This window comes from Ixodes scapularis, unplaced genomic scaffold, assembly GCF_016920785.2.
Source record: "Ixodes scapularis isolate PalLabHiFi unplaced genomic scaffold, ASM1692078v2 PGA_scaffold2__306_contigs__length_199485367, whole genome shotgun sequence".
Classification (NCBI taxonomy): Eukaryota; Metazoa; Arthropoda; class Arachnida; order Ixodida; family Ixodidae; genus Ixodes; species Ixodes scapularis.
Genome location: NW_024609857.1, coordinates 194,445,378 through 194,460,305, shown reverse-complemented (window position 1 = coordinate 194,460,305; position 14,928 = coordinate 194,445,378). Strand labels below are relative to the sequence as shown.

The following is a 14,928-nucleotide window of genomic DNA, read 5'->3' as shown; positions in this document are numbered from 1 at the left end:
ATTTCAAAGTACAAGAGCATCCGCTTGTTTCACCAGAACTTTATAAGCGTTATGGAGGCGTTGGAAAAACTCCTGTCATCCACGAACAAACAAACGCGAGAAACAGCGCACCAGCTCGTTTGTAGCCTGAGCTCCCCATCGTTTCTTGGTTGTCTCACGATTATTGCGTGGTATTCTGCACTCCTGGAACCGTTTACGAACATCCTGCAGTCCGTCCAGATGGACATTTTGAAAGTGAAAGAGCACATTCGCGTGCTCACCTCAACCATACTTGAAAACAAAAAACGCGGAAGGCGTTTTCAAGGACATCTTCTCGAAGGTCGAAGAGACGGCACGGCAGGTCGACGTAGAAATCACTACGCCACGAATGGTTGGACGGCAAGTTCACAGGTCCAACGTCGTGGGAACAGCAGAAGAGCACTACCGCCGGAGCATCTTTATTCCGTACTTGGATTCCCTGCTGTCAGCTCTCGAAGAAAAGTTCGGGGAAAATAAAACACCCGCTTTCGCTTTGCTGTTGCTGCACTCAAGGTCCCTGAAGCAGCTTTCTGAAAATGATGTCAGGGTCAAAGTTTGCCAGCCAGTTGCGGAACATTTTGATTTTGACAACTTCGAATGTGAAGTTGAACTGCGGCGTAGGTCGTGGAGGAATAGCGACTTTGATGGGGACCTCATGAGCCTCCTCACGTTTGCTGAGGGGATTTATCCCGCCGTGAGTCGTGCCCTGCAAACGGCAATAACCTTCCTCGCAACGACGTGCTGTCCCGAGCGTTCGTTCAGCACAATGCGACGTGTAAAAACGTGGCTCCGCTCTACGGTGTCGGATGACCGACTGTCTGGTCCTTGCATGATATCCCTCCATCGGGAAAAAATCGAAAAGACAGGACAGAGAAAGTTCGCGGAGAGAGTGGTTGATGAGTTTGCGATGCGTGCGCCTAGACGGATGCTCCTTGTCTTTCGTGATTGAAGTCCTTCAAACAGCCGCGTCCGACTGTGCCGAGGCAAGCTAAAGGAACCCGCGTCCAGAAAATACGGAAAGTTACCATGGCAACTAACTCTCCGATAATAGCTCGCCCTGCTAGCTTTCCAACAGAACCAACGCAGCTTTCAGATATCTTCCACAGACCACAACCCGGGAAACGCTTCGAAGTAATATGACGAGCGAAGACAATTTTGTACAAAAATTAAGTTGTAAATTTGAACATAGGCCAACTTGGGGTAGCTTTCAAAAACTTGTATAAACGACAAATACTGTAAAATATGGAAATAAAAGGGTATTGTTCATTGCTGCAACAATTTATTATGTGTGCGCGTGACATAGATACACTGTCTTGCTATTGCGTACAGTAGATATGATGCCAATACTTGCATATAAAATCTTCGTACTTTTTTATCTCTGAGATAATTATAAACTAAGTGGACTGTTTTGCTGTTTCGCCGCGTCATGGACTATTCCTTACTTTTTTTTTTCACTGTGTGTACATATCTATAGAAGTGTTTTTTTTAGTTGAAATTACTGATGCATTGTACTTTTTAAAGTAATTGTTTAATAAAATACAACTCCCTGTAACGCGAAGAAGCGAAGGGCGCGAGCGTGCACAGCTTCAATCGGCGCTCTGCGAACTATCAACTTCAAAGGCGAAAAATACCCCAAACCTTCCAGCAAGAACCACAACACCGGGTGCTCAAAGGTATTTGCTACCCGAGGACACCAAGTTTATGGAAATCGGACCACCGCCTGGCCTTGTTCGGCCTATTCCTCCTACCCACGGGCCGGCGCCCCACTAACCCTAACGAGGAATACGGCACCTGCAGCAGGCCAGCGCCGGGGGCGGTGCCTTCCCCAAGGCACCGAGATCCAAGATGGATTACGTCGAAGTGGCAGGTGAGGACATCTCACCGGAAGAGTGTACAGCAGAGGCCGGCTGGCTCGTGAGCCACCGACAACGGGCCACACGAGCCCTCAACAAGCTAGGCCTCACGGCGGCGAGCACAGCCAAAAATTACGCAGGTGGCCGGATAGGAAACCGAAAACCACGTCAGAGACACAGGAAACAGCGTCAGCAACCAGCCCTCCCACGCGAGGACATAAAAATCATCCTGCGGCCACGAGAGGGCCTCGATGTTACCAAGGTGAGCTCCGCGAGGCTACGCGACGGCGTATTTTGCGCCATCGGCCTCAAAGAGCAGGAAGGCGAGGGAGACCTGCTACAGGTCAACCCGGAGAAGAACATCATCGTGAGAAGCACACTAAGCATGGACCGAGCTAAGAAATAAATCTCAATTTCAAAAATCTGCATCGCAGGCAAGACCTATGAAGTCACCGCTTACGCGGCGCCACCAGAGGATACTGCTAAGGGGGTTATACATAATATCCCAGATTATGACACCGCGGAAGACATTACGCGCAGCCCTGTCTACAACAAGAACCCTACCATCCTTCAGGCGCAAAGGATGGGAAAAACCAACTCGGCGGTCATCGTCTTTGAGGGCAACAAAGTGCCCTATTATGTATATTACCGTGGGGCGGAGTACCGGTGTTTTTTTACATAAAAAAAGCACGAAGTGTGCTCCACCTGCGGTAAAGTGGGACACCGCATGGACGTCTGCCCGACGCCCGAAGACAAAATATGCCGCTCTTACGGCTCAAAGAATCCACGAGAAGGGCATAAATGCGACCCCAAGTGTGCCCTGTGTTGTGGGGATCACCCCACTGGAGACAAAAACTGTAAGAACCGGTTCCAAACGCCGTACCTACTACGGAAGAGACAGCGAGAAAAAGAACGTCAGAATGGCGTCGGTCAATATGGCGGGCACCGAAACGTAGAGTCGACGTCCGTTCTGGGTGGCGGCGAGGGCGGCGGGAGAACGAAAGAAAGGGGGACGAGAGATCGTTCGGGCTCCTTCCCACGTCTACCCCACCGCGGATCAGGGAGCGTCAACGACGCGGGACAGCGGCAGCAGCGCCGGTCAAGATCTAAGTCAAGATGCCGGAGCCCTAACAACCAAGGCCGACATCAGTCAAGATCGACATCCCGAGGCGGCCGACACGAGACTTCGAGAGGAACCAAGCAGAACAAGGTGAGCTGGGCTAGCACGGTCTCCCACAGCTCGGCTCCGCAGAATGAAAAGAAAAAGATTAGCAACCAAACTAGCGCGCAACAGGCAGGCAGGCAGCAACAGGGGGAACTTACCAAAATCAAGCAAATGCTAGAGATGGTAGTCGCCGAGAGTACAAAGCTAAAGGCTGAAGTGGCGAAACTAAGAGGAAGCGAAAACGCCGACAAAGTAGTCCCCGAAACGCAGGGTCCCTCGAAATCGCAGGCCCCACCGCCAGACCAGGGCAAGGCAAACACACTACGGCCCACACAGGTCCTGCTAGCTGAGGACTCGTCTAGTGACGAGATGGAAAATTCGGAGCCCGAGTCTCCTTCCCCGAAGCGTAAGGCGAAAGACCCAACAATAACAAACGTCCCAAGGCTCCCCAAGAGAGCAGAAAAAAGGGACGCAGAGACACTGCAGCATTTCGGGGAGAAGCTGAGCGAAATGCTCACCACAAAATTCGAAGCCATGCTGGCGAAATTTGCCGAGAGCATAGGCACGCAAATCGCAGCACTTAACGCTAGGGTAACGGCGATTGAGGCCACCTCATTGGGCTTCACCGGCGGGGGAGGAGGAGCGGGTCCCATGAAATCCACCAAGCCTTACGCCAGACCCGTATCATTGGAAAGCGCTAGGACAAGCCTAGAAAGTACACAGCTTAAGGATTATGGCACCGAATAATCACAAATACATAATTTAGCAGTGGCATTGCCGCGGGTACCGCCGCAAAAGGGGGAACCTACAGCAATTAATAGACAATAAATATCAGGGGAGGTGCTAGACGTAATATGCCTGCAAAAAACGGGAGGCTTGGCTAAACTTTCGGGGTACAAACCGTACTACAGTGAGGATGGACCGGCCTCGGACGATAAAAGTATAACAGTAGCGACCCTCGTTAGACGTCACCTACCGGTTATACGGCGCGATACCGGCGTAACGACCGTGGACCACGTCCTCGTGGAGATCATCTCAAGCCAAGAAAGGGGCATGGGAAGCCTATTTGTATTAAACGTATACAGCAACCCACGCAAGCAACATAGATTCGCGAACCTGTTCCGCAAGACATTAGACATTGCAAAGCGTCAAACACTAGTCATAGTAGGAGATTTCAACGCATACCACCCAGCCTGGGGATACAGGCGGGAAATGATCAAAGGGCGGAATCTCTGGCTGGATGCCCAGTAGGAGGGGCTGTCTCTGGTCACCGACCCCGCGTACCCCACTAGGTTGGGAAGCAGCGTATGTGCGGACACCACACCGGACCTAACATTCACAAAGAACGCTAAAAAGCAAGCCGAGTGGCTAAACACGCAGGAAAATCTAGGAAGTGACCACTATATAGTGGCCACAAAACTAGAAGCGGGCCCCCACAAACCAAAAAAGGGCACGCAACTTATAATCGTCGAGTGGGACGAGTTCAGGGAACTAAGAGCAGCCGAATGTTATTCATGCGAGGAGAGAACAGGGACGCACGAGATTGAGGACATCGAGTCGTGGGTCGAACAGCTTCACACATGCGTACAGAAAGCAACAAAGACCATTCCGGAGGAAGCCGAACTAACACAAGCCGACGCTAAGCTTCTGCATATGTGGGAAGCGAAGCAAGGCTTGCAGAAAAGGTTAAACAAGCAAAAACTAAACCGCGCACTTCGCCGACGTTTAGCGATCCTTAATAAAACAATAGAGGACTACGCAAACCAGCTGTCGCGCCAAAACTGGCACAGCACGTGCGACGGTATGGAACTACAGGTGGGCCTTGCAAGAACCTGGAATATCCTTAGGTACTTAATCGACCCAGATAAAAGCAAGACCACGCAGAAACACAATCTAAGTAAAATTCTGCACACCTACCAGGGCACGAGCGACGACCTAATCAAGGAAGTCCGCAACAGATACATCGGGACCAATCCAAAAGAACAACTTAGGATATACGCGGGAGCCTCGAATGAGACTCTTGACCATCCGTTTACGACGGCGGAGGTGCGGGGAGCCATACTAGGTCTCCGCACCAAATCCGTTCCGGGTCCGGACGGGGCAACAAACACAATGCTGAGGAATCTAGATGACGACTCCATCGAGGCTCTCACCAAGTACATGAACAAGTGCTGGAAGGACGGTAAAATCCCCACACAATGGAAGACCGCTAAGGTTATCACGATACCGAAACCGGGCAAAAAGCTACATCTGGAGACCCTGCGGCCCATCTCGCTCACCTCATGCGTGGGGAGGCTGATGGAGCACATAGTGTTAAACAGACTAAACAAGTATATAGATGAGAAGGGACTCTTTCTCCATACCATGACAGGTTTTCGGCCCAGGCTCTCGACTCAAGACGTGATGCTGAGGCTCCAACATCAAATTATAGATGGGGGGAATGTTCCCCGCTAAACACCAGGGCCATTGTGGGGGTCGACCTCACAAAGGCATTTGATAATGTAATACACGCAGCAATTCTAGAGAACTTAAAACAGTTGGAGGTAGGTCAAAGGACCTGCGACTACATCAGGGATTTTTTATCTGACAGGACGGTCACCCTGAGGGTAGGGGGGGTTGAGTCCGGCGGGCTGGAGTTGGGGAGCAGAGGCACGCCGCAAGGCTCTGTCCTCTCGCCTTCCCTCTTCAACGTCGCTATGATCGGCCTACCCAGCCTCTTAGAGAAAATACACGGTCTAAATCACAGCCTGTATGCTGACGACGTCACACTCTGAGTGGCTGGCGGCAGCGACGGGCACGTGCAGGACACACTACAGCAGGCAATAACCGCGGTGGAAGGGTACGTGGAACCGAAAGGCTTAAGCTGCTCCCCATAAAAATCGGAGCTGCTCCTTTATCGGCCAACCCGGAGAGGGCAGAAAAAGGAAGCAACCACCGAAAAACCACGAATTCATCTATACGCTTGCGGGGGGCTGCCCATCCGGGTAGTACACAGCATTAGGGTCTTAGGCCTGAAAATTCACAAGAACGGCCACAACATCGAGACAATCCGAGCACTCGAAAAAAGTGTGTGTCAAACCACCCGCCTCATTTCGCGGATAGCGAATAGGCATCACGGAATGAAGGAGGGCAACTTAATTAGGCTGGTCCAGGCATTCGTCCTGAGTCGAGTAGCCTACGTTGCTCCCTTCCTTGACCTCAAGGCAGATGAGCGCAATAAAATCAACGCTTTAATAAAAAAAGGGTTTACAAGCAGGCAATCGGCATACCAATCACGGCCTCCAACGAGCGCTTTGAAGCACTAGGATTGCACAACACACTTGACGAGCTAGTAGAAGCACAGAGGATAGCGCAGATGGAAAGGCTTACCAAGAGTCCGACTGGCAGACACATCCTCCAGACGCTACATATCAACTAGGAAGGAAGACTCGGGGAAAGACACGACATTCCACCCGATATCAGGGGGCGTATACATATCCCACCATTACCAAGAAACAAGCACCACGAACACAATACGGAACGCAGGTAAGCCAGAGCACAAGCACTAGATAAAAGGTTCGCACACCTCGAGGACGTGGTTTACGTAGACGCCGCAGATTACAGTAGTCGCGACGCCATGGCCACATCGGTAGTTGATTGAGAGGGCAACTTAATCAATTCTGGCACGGTCCTCACGACTTCATCCGAGGTCGGGGAGGGAGCAGCCATTGCACTGGCAATGACCTCGTCCTCCCGGTTCAAATTCATAGTAAGCGACTCCAAGCCGGCAATTTTAAGTTAAACGAGGGGACGCATATCGTCTGAGGCACTCAAAATTCTACGGACCGGTTTCCACGGAGATCGAGTTAGGGGAGTTCACATCGTGTCGGCGCCAGCTCACTCTGGCCTCCCGGGGAATGAGAAGGCGAAAGACGCGGCTCGAGGCTTAACCGACCGGGCCGACGTCACGAACATCTTTGACGCACACTCGTTCCGCCGGTCGTACAGAGACAGACTGGTTGCCTATCGGGACGTGATTAACCACTACAGGCTGGGAAGGGCTAAATACCCCGCAGCAGACAGGACTCTGTCCAAATGGCAGGCAGTGGCGTGGCGCCTTCTTCAAACTAACACATTTCCAAACCCCGTGGCGTACAGCCACTACTATCCGGGGCTTTACTCCAGCGCATGTAAGCATTCCGGGGACAGGGCCGACCTGCAACATATGGTCTGGGCCTGCCCCTTTAAAAAACAGAAACAACAGAAGTAGAGCTCAAACTTTAATGTTAAACGTTAGAACCTCCGAGCAGTGGGAGGCCGTGCTGCTCAGCTCGGACCCGGGTGAACAGGTCCGTCTGGTCCAGATGACCGAGGCCGTCGCCAAGGAACAAGGACTTCTCGCCGCCGACTGAGGGGGGAGAGGGGGAGGCTCTCTCAACACTCCCTCTTCCCTGACCCCATCTATGGGCAAATTAAATGTTGTCATCATCATCCCTGTAACGCCGAATTAGAGCGGAGCTCTTGAGGAGGAGGAGGAGGGAAGGGTGCTGAAGGGGGGGGGGGTCGTGTGACCTCGGGGGGGTCACGTGATCTCGGGGGGTCACGTGACCTTGACGATGACGATCCAATGACGTCATCAGAGACGTCACTGATGACTTCATCAGTGACGATGACGATGCGGATGCCGATGACGTCATCAGTGATGTCACTGATGACGTCATCAGTAATGATGACGACGACGATGCGGATGCCAATGACGTCACCAGGTTGCATGCAACCTGGATTGCATGCAACAGGATGCACACAACTCGCTTCAGGCCAGTTGCATGCAACATGTTGCATGCAACCCAGGTTGTATGCCAACTGCATGCAACTCCCGAAGGAATTCGAGGTCCTCCCGAAGAAATCCGAGGTCCTCCCGAAGGGACCCGAGGTCCTCCCGAAGGACCTCGGGTTCCTTCGGGACGACCTCGGGTCCCTTCGGAAAAATGTACCTATAATGCACCGCGCGGTTACGCCGACGGCGACGCCACTCAATCCTGAAACGGGCGCCTAAGAGCTGCGCTCTAAAATATTATGTGCATCTTGCTTGCTGTATTTAGCTTTTTCGTATTCTACTGTTAAACGACCCCCCCCCCCCCCCCCCCTGGGCGCACATGCCGGAGGGCCGTCAGTTTGGCCCCCCCAAGACAAAATCCTGTCGATGCCCATGCCTGTAGTGCCTAGGCGTAGCACTCGTGCGACGAACAAGCCGGATCGGCTTATGTGCGAGAAGTTTTAATCTTGTTTGGGGTGTTGTGTCAGAGCATAGCCTCCTTTATACTGAAAATGCCTGCCCAATGGTTTCTTTGTCGTCGTCGTGCTTACTTCACAGATTTGCTACTAGGGGCGCCAAAACCCCATACAGAAATGCAGACGACGCTTGTCCACTGCCTGCGGCTACAGTTCACTGTAGCTAGCGTAAGGTACGTTATCCGTTAAGCTACGTGATAATGTAAGTTTCCTATATTAAGTTACGCTGTAACGTGACCTTGTGTGATCAAATAGGTCACTTGATCACATAATTTTTTTTTTGTGACACGAGTAACAGCTTTCGGTCGTCGTTCGGCCGGCAGATAGAGCGCTTAGCGATTGCCAGCGTAGCTCAATAGCACGAGGCTGTCTGCGGCTCGTGGCACGCACACCGCGACGCCACACGTACACGCGCGGTCATTTCATTTCATTTATTTATCGTGGGCACATCAGCACCTTGGACTTAGTCCTGACACCTTGTGCTGCATTCTAACTCGCATGATACCTTACTGTTGTGTGCCTATGTGCAACACAGACTCGCGAGTTGCACTTCCTATTGGTCATTAAGCAGGCTTTTATGGCTCCTTGTAATCCCCTCCTTGGGCACCAGGACAGGGGAGGACTATACTATCCATCAGAGAAGCTAGTGAGGGTGTTGTGTGCGCTGGAAGAACTTCGTAGAAATTTTACAGAAAAAACGAAATATGCTGAAAAAGCCGTTGCATTCAGCTGGTGATACTGCGGTGGATACACTTATACATCATGACGCTCTAAAATACGCAAAGGTAGCGAAAGATGTCAACTAGAGCCACTAAATAAGCTGCGCTTAGAGTATCGGCACTCCGTTCCCCGGCATTGCCGTGGGCGCCGCCATTTTGGCTCGTATGCAGAGCAGACGCAACTGCCGATCGTCATGATTCGAAAAGTGCGACTTCCTCAGCATTAGATTCGGTGTTAGGAAGCTCATATAATATTGCTTTTATCTGTCGTGAACTGTTTAAACATTTGTGGAGGGCGGAAAGGCGTTTCCTGTGATTTCAGATAAAGCTTCAGATAACTGGCAACCATGATTTTAAGACACAATATGACCAAGTTTTGTTACTCTGAAGCGTAGCTTATTTAGTGGCTCTAATGTCAACCATTACAAAGATTTCCTGCAACTAGGTATTAGGTATTTCAGGCCAATTTTTACAAACTACTCGGCATCCCTGACTGACAAGCATGACCCCAAGAAGATCTTCGCCAGCAAGCCACTATCTACGAAGTCGTTAAAACTCTAGAACTATATACGTGAAAAACAGGGCGGACCACAAGAGACCGGTTAAAAACATCAAGGGGCTGTGCGCTTAAAAAACAAATTGAAAATGTATATCAAGATCCCCGGTCAGAGTGCTGCCGACGGGTGCGCAGGTTTTCGGTCAGCGGGGACGCGTTCGCGGTCCTGAGAAAAACCACTTGACTGCCGCATGTAGTCCGCAGGCCGTGTGTTTTGCGGCTCTGCTCCAGTAGCAATAAAAACGCTAAGTGGTCGCTGTATCAACGTTTTGGAAGTCCGCCAGCCTGTCTGTCTCCTTTTTAATTGGCATTGATAATTTCTGTTGTCGATGTGACAAGCACCAGAGGTCTGGTAACATTTCAGCATAGAAACAAAACCAAGACGTGAAAACTAAAAGAAAGGTATAAGACTTCTTTTATATATGAAATTTATACTGACGGTGCCCTGCGCCTGCTATGTAGCATGGGTTACGAATGTATTCAATTCACAAATGGCATCACAGTAGACTGGCAGCGGGAAGCGAAGAAGAGTCGTCTGCATTTTTGTATGGGGTTTTGGCGCCTCTAGTAGCAAATATGTGAAGCAGGCGCAACGACGACGAAGCACGGGGAAGCCAACCACTGGGCAGGCATTGCCAGTATAAAGGAGGCTATGGTCAGAGCATGACTTATATTCGCGGTGTCGTATCGCCACGCGCTTTGTTTTCCTGCATTGATCGCGCGTGCCATGCATTTGATTGTAATCGGTGCTGCCACTATACCTCGTCTCACCTTAGCATGGACTATTGTTAGCCGCGCATGCTAAAAGCTCGGGCTAGTTGCTCTGGATGAAGCCTTCGGCAGCTGCACGAGCGCTCGTGCAGCGAGTGATTTAGTCAAAGCAGTCAAGGCTAGCCGCTCGCGTTTGCACAGCCTCGCAGTTAGTCCATGCTAAGGCGAGACGAAGTATAAAAAGGGCGCACCGTTGTATTGTTGTGTTGTTGCGCGAGCTGGGACTGATTTGAAAAAAACGAGGACGATGTGTGTATGACAATTGGAACGCAATGCTTTTGGCCTTGGATAGAGAGAGAGAGAAAAATTGGTTTATTGGAAAGGAGAAGAGGTTATCCCGCGAAGATTGGCAGGATGGCTACTACACACTTAGGGGAGGGAAAGAGGGGAGGTAAAGATTATGAAGAGAGAGAGAGAAGAAAAAAGAAAAAAAGAAAAAGGTATGTACACCTATATATACATACTTATATACATTCATCTATGCACATATATACATGTATATACATATACACATGCATACACACACACACCTATGTGCATATATATACATATATATATACATACACACATACATATACATACATATGCATAAAGGAAAAGAAAATTCTGTCCGTTATTGTTTGTTCATGTAAAAGTATGTTCTGGATTTAGAGTATTCGGTCCAGTTTTGTTTTCTTAAGAAAGCGGATGAAGGAGGTCGTTGATTTGACCCTTTCCGATGCGGAGTCCCATGGTCCGAGCAGGTGAGTCAGGGAAAGTGGTTCTTCGTTGGGAAGATGGAGAGAGTTTGCCAGTTCATTTCGTTGACTTGTGTATAGGCTACACTGGCACAGGACATGTTCGAGTGTGTCTGTGACGGCACAATGCTCACAGAGAGGAGAGTCTAGCTGGCCGATAAGGTTGAGATAGAATCCCGTTGAAGCTACGTTGAGTAGTATCCGGTGGAGCGTAGTTTCAGTCCGGCGTTTAAGGCCGCGGGGTGAACGAAAGACAAGGAAAGGGTCAATGCTGTGCAGGTGTCTGTAATAATAGAGCGGATTTGCCCAGAGGGGATTTATCATAGTTTTAGCAACACAGTTGATTCTGGCCCTGGCATCTGTTCGTGAAAATGGGATTTTTAAACCAGAATTACGTCGGTGAGCATCCTTGGCAGCTAAATCAGCACTTTCATTGCCTTGGATACCACAGTGGCTTGGAATCCATTGTAGTATCAGACTATGCCCATTTTCGATAGCCTCCTGGTGAAGTTTCAAAATTTGATGAACGAGCTGTGCATTGACGTTCCTGTTTTTAGTGGATTTGAGGCTCTGAAGAGCTGCCCTAGAATCGGTAAAAATTGACCAATCTCGTGAGTCACATGCAGAAATGAAGCGAAGTGCTTCTCGAATCGCTACTAATTCTGCAGCTGTTGATGATGTCGTGTGACCCAATTTTCCATGAAGTCTCTCATTGATTGATGGTATTACGAAGCTGTAAGTGGAGCTTTCGTCAGTGCAGGACCCGTCGGTATAGACATGTGTTCGCGAACGGTGATGAACACTAATTATTTCCAAAGAGTGTTGCCTCAATGCAGTTAACGGAATGTGTTTTTTGGAATATAGCCCTGAAATATTTGTCTTTATATTAATTATTGGATAGGCCCATGGGGGCGAAGAAGAGAACTCTGCTGGTTCGAAATCTCGTGGAGTGTCTAAGCTGCCAGAATTAATAACTTGAGCAAATCCAGAGGCACTTCTGCTATCTGATATATCTGCAAGATAGTGTTCTTTATGTCTGGTAAGATGGCGAAGGTGTGTTCGAAGGGTCTCTTGCAGTCTAAGGACACCTATGGGAATAGCGCCTGCTTCAGCTACAGTTCCGACATTGGAAGTACATTTTGGGAGCCCTAGACAGGCACGTAGGGCTTGAGCCTGCATACTCTCAAGCGCTCTTATATTTGTGCGGCACATCCCATGAAGTACGGGCAGACTGTATCGCATAATGCCGACAAAAAGAGCGTTATATAGTTGGATAAGTGAAGCTACAGATGGACCCCACGTAGTTCCACTTATGAATCGTAAGAGCTGGGTAATGCTAATAAGCCTTCTTTTCAGTTGCCTAACGTGTGGTGTCCATGTTAAACCTTTGCCTAGGATAAGACCAAGAAATCTGTGAGTTTGGACATATGATATAGAGGGAGCATCAATAGTGAGCTGATGCCTAAGCGTACTTTTTCGTGTAAAAGCTATAGCTGCGGATTTTGATGGGCATAGCGATAGTCCACGGCATTTTAAGTAATTTGAAATTATCTCAAGTGCTTTCTGTAAGCGAATCACACTAAATCGCTGCGTGATTGATGAGGTCCATATGCAGATATCATCCGCGTAGAGAGTTATTCTGACGTTTCGAGGAAGTTTGTTCACAAGTCCTATGAGGGTGATATTGAAAAGTGTGGGACTGAGAACACCACCCTGTGGCACGCCACGAGCAACAATATACTCAGCTGTTTTCCCTTCTGTCGTCACCATATGAACTGTTCTGTTTTCAAGATAGTCTAAAATCCACGCATACAGACGTCCTCCTATCCCGGTATAGCAGAGTGCGTTGCAGATAGCCTTGTGGCTTACAGAGTCAAAAGCGCCCTTAATATCGAGGAACACTGCAGTGCTGATTCTTCGGGATTTCTTTTGTTTTTCGATACTCGTTGTGAGGTCAATGATATTATCAAGAGAGTTGCGTCCGCGTCGGAAACCTGCCATAACTTCGGGGTATATGTCATACTGCTCTAGGTACCATTCAAGTCGGGTATGTATCATCCTTTCCATGATTTGTCCGACACAAGAGGACAAAGCAACTGGACGGAACGATGAAAGGTCTAGGGGGGATTTACCTTGCTTAAGGATGGGTATAATGCGCGATGTTTTCCAATCCCGGGGCACCTGGCCCGTTTCCCACGATGTGTTATATAGTTTCAAGAGCCTCACTTTGCCTATTGTACCCAGGTGAAATAAGGCCGCGTAAGTTATACCGTCGGGACCGGTAGAGGTTGAGAAACGTAGTCCAGAAAGGGCCTCGTCTAGTTCTCGTATATCGAACGGTATACGTAAAAAGCTCACGGAAAACGTCGGAAATTCGACCATTCCACTTGTTAAATCTAACAGTCCCTTCCGAGCGTGTCCATACATGGACTGGCCTTGGATATATAGTCTTCTGCTTGGATGTCGGAGTGAGTAAATGGTTGACTCAAACGGAGTTTCTTAATTACAACAGGTTCCCTTGCACTCTTCCCGAGAAGCTGTTGAAAAAAATTAGATATAAACGTACTTTTGACAACAAGCTTACTGTAATACCACCTTTTAGTATGAGAAATGGATCCAAAGCAGATTCAATTGGACTGAGTAGTTCTATGCCCGTCACTCCTGTTCCACAAGCAATAGCTCCGTGGGACCACTGCCTCATTTCCTGTGACCTCCCGCTAACGAAAATTAAAAAGAAAGAAACTCCACCAGAATACATAAAACTAAAATTTTTTGAGCTTCAGAGTAGATATTCCGGACACAACTCATACTACACGGATGGTACTAAGACAGAATCGTTTGTTGGATGTGCTATGGTCGGCCCCTCTGTTCGCTGTGTAAAACGGATTGCGTGTACAGCCACTATTTTAACAGCAGAGTTATGCGGTCCCCGTCTTGCAGTTGATCACATTGTAAAAACAAAGAGCAAGCAGTGAGTCGTGTACACTTATTCACTGAGTTCTCTGCCTTTTCTCTCATCATTAAAGACTTCGAAAAACCCAATAATCATGGAGTTACAGAATCAAATTAGTGATGTCTCGAGAAGGAATATTAAAATAATTTTATGTTGGGTTCCTAGCCATGTTGGTATACCCGGAAATGAAGAAGCAGACCTTGCTGCAAGTTCTGCTGGTGAGCAAGAAGTGGACCTGCATGACATTCCATACAAAGATTATAGCACACTTTTAAAGCATTGTATTAGAAGGAAGTGGCAGCAATAATGGGATGAAGAAGTTAATAACAAGCTGCATTCTGTAAAACCATTGATCAGTGACTGGGAGAGTGCTCGACACAGTGAACATTTCTGTGAGGTAGTCTTGTGTCGACTGAGGATAGGTCATACACACCTTACTCATGGCCACCTCCTGCGCAGAGAAGAGGCCCCAGAGTGTGGGAACTGTTTCAGTCCTCTAACAGTTTTACACGTTTTACTTGAATGCCCAGCGTATGACCAAGAACGTCGGAAACATTTTTCTCAGTTATATAACGAGCATACGCCTTTACACCTTAGTATTCTACTTGGCAACGACCCACTTGTACCATACAGTTGTGTTTTTAACTTTTTGAGAGCTATCGGTCTTTTACACCGGCTATAATTTTATATTCAAGTTCATCTCCATCACTATTTACAAGTCATATACGTAGTTTTAATCCATCACAGCTACTAAAGCTCTTTCCCCTCTGAAACCTTCTCTGCAATAGTCTGTATCTGGCGCATCATAGCCTAAGATGCTTTTGCGCCATAAAACCCTAATCAATCATCGAGTACTGCAACATCTGGAGGCCGTAGCTAGCTGTT

General features: G+C 48.8%; 1 pseudogene; it reads right to left on the bottom strand.

The window, feature by feature from the left end:
• Positions 1–10,714: 10,714 nt before the first annotated feature.
• Positions 10,715–11,543, bottom strand: LOC115321389 (annotated as a pseudogene).
• Between the last annotated feature and the right edge of the window lie 3,385 nt (positions 11,544–14,928).